Source organism: Trachemys scripta, chromosome 11, assembly GCF_013100865.1.
Source record: "Trachemys scripta elegans isolate TJP31775 chromosome 11, CAS_Tse_1.0, whole genome shotgun sequence".
Lineage (NCBI taxonomy): Eukaryota > Metazoa > Chordata > Testudines > Emydidae > Trachemys > Trachemys scripta.
In genome coordinates, this window is record NC_048308.1 from 71,358,581 (window position 1) to 71,361,188 (window position 2,608).

The 2,608-nt window shown below is 37.6% G+C and overlaps 1 long non-coding RNA gene across 1 annotated transcript; it reads right to left on the minus strand.

Moving 5' to 3' along the window:
• Positions 1–323: 323 nt before the first annotated feature.
• LOC117884603 lies at positions 324–2,209 on the minus strand. Its single transcript, XR_004647602.1, has 3 exons — positions 2,055–2,209; positions 1,777–1,964; positions 324–442 (listed from the first exon to the last, which is right to left on the minus strand). It is a non-coding gene; the product is annotated as an uncharacterized LOC117884603 (long non-coding RNA).
• Positions 2,210–2,608: the final 399 nt, after the last annotated feature.

Sequence of the window (2,608 nt, forward strand, 5' to 3'; positions counted from 1 at the left end):
AATGAAATATACATATTGGATACTGTCACAAGGACTCTGAGGAGATGTCTTTCCTGATTTATTGAAAATAAGCATATTTCCTTAACACTATATTAGGAGTTTCTTAACACTGTAATAGGGATTGGGGTTCCAGATGTGGAGCAAAGTCCCAGAAAAGATCAGATAAATCCAGTCTGAATCACCTACTTGCCATGTTGCAAGACATTTCTGATTGATTAAAGCTTTTCCACCATAACCAGACTGATGCTTACAACTGTCCATCCCTTTTTCTATCTTCTCCCTCCTCTCCCCCCAAAAAAACACCCCCAAAACCCAAACCAACCCTTAGCCCAGGCAGATCTTCCTCTCACCGAAGAGAAGATGAAGTCTATTACGGACTTTGCTTTGCCAATCTTCTTTGAAAGATGCCCAGATGTCACGTATTTGGCACTAGTACAAAACCCTAGGACGAATATGTAGTTGAAATAGCTTTAGCCTCAGTTTTCTAACATCAGTCCAAAGCTCTTAATTTGGAACAGCCCCAGCAAATATGAAGATGGTTTCCTATACCATGTCATTTATCCACCATTTTGTTAGTTGTTGTGTACTGTGATGTGCAACAAATTGGATAGACACCATCACAATTTAACAAAGTTCCACTGAGTCTTATCGTTGAGGGAGAAAAAGCCATTGGTGCTTTGACTGCCACACTAATATTTGTGTTCGATAGACATGATTATGTGATAAAGATGTTTTATTGACTTTACTTTTAAATGTCTTCAGTGAAACCACAAGAGTTATCCAGGTAATTCCAAATGAGTGCCAATAAAACCTTCCAGTCACAATGTTTACTCTGTACATACCATACTTTTCTGAAAAACAAATTTAATAATATTTCAGAGTTGGAAAAAAAATTCTTGGAAATTTTTCTTACAGATGCCTTGGTTACCACTGTGCAGGACTCAAAAAAGAGTCAATTAAAGATGTAAAAACCCCCCTAGAAAAGCTTTTCTGGTTCACGTTTTCTGGTTCAGTGGGACAATACAGATTCCTTACATTTTAAAAAAATATATAAATTAAAAACTTAAAAATTTTAATGGATTTCTATTAGGGTTTGTAAAACACTTTTTGTTTACAAGACCCTAATATTGGTACTGAACTACTTGACAATCTCAAGATAAGCTGAAAAATTGACATATTCTGAAAATTTTCAGATATCGCCATGCATGGTGAAGCTTTCAAAGTGAATGTCTTTTCACACACAATTCACAATATGTCCAACTAGAATGCAGAAACTTTGCTTGGGAAACCGGGTAGGGTGGTTCAGATTTGCTATATTTATAGAGAGAACTGTAGTAAGTGTTCCTGAACCATGTTAAAGGCTTTCTCAGATTAAGAAAGGAAACCCAATCTCTGATGTTCTGGAAAGAGCAAGACTTTGAAAATAATAACTGCATGAACATCACCAGATTGTGGTTTATGAAAGAGAATTATACCACTAAGATGTTCTAAAGGCAAAGAAATGTGAGAAATGAAAAAAATAAAAAACTGTTTGAATCCCAGTCCCGAGGTAAATTTGAAGAATATTGGACTTTAGCTAATGCTGCAGTTCTAACATGCAAGAAACCACAACTAATAGCTACAGTGCTTATTCAGAATGGATTATAATTGTCCATGCACCTATCTGCTAAAATAACTTTTCCAACATTTGCGTACATACTTCTGTAGCACAATATACTGAATACCAGGACCTGTATTTACATATGGCTATGCCAGACCAAAAATATGTCTTCTCACCTGGATTATAGTAGGGCTCTGGTTAAGGATGAGACTAGTTTACTGCTTAACCAGTCTTGTCAAAGTCCTCTAACATTCACATGCTTGCAGGGTTTGTCTTGAAAACTTTTCCTTCATGAGGTCCAGAGTAGGATTAGTGGTCCACATGTTGAGGCTGTTTGAACAAAATCTTCCTGAGATAGTCTCTTCTTCCCTCAAATAAAACAAACATTTTATATGATGTGACATCAAAATCTTACAGTTCTTATAACAGATTTTTGTATATGCCTGTGGCTTACACTGTGGTTCTGATTCTCTTCAAACTGATGTCACTGATTTGGGATTGATTTCTGCTAGTGTCCGGTGCCCATGGCCCTTAGGGAAGCTATATTTAAAAAGTTAGGGTAAAGGTGGGATCCGCGGTTTGGCGTCAGCAGAGATGATGAGCCAGAGACAGTTGCTTGCACATGTGTAAGCCAGAGTGTTTGCAGGCAGCCTGCCATCAGAGTAAGTGGGTGGCTCAAAGTGACATGTTGTGGCCATTGAACCCAAGGAAAACCCATTTACTGGAAGTTTGATTCCTTTTGTTTGCATATTTGAGAGTGTGTGTTGTGCACGTTAGTTGCTCTCTAGCTGCATTCTTCTGCAGGGCCTCTCCTTGGAAATGTGCCCTGAAAGCAAAGCTTCTGGTTTTCAAAGTGCCTTAAAATCCACATGCATACTCAGATTTTTACTTTACGAGTATTGTCAAGGGGAAAAAAACATTATTTAAATAGAGGGATAATGAAATACTAGTAAGTAGCAGCATTAGGGTAAGGCCTTATACTCCTTCCTCATCTTCTGAACAATGAGA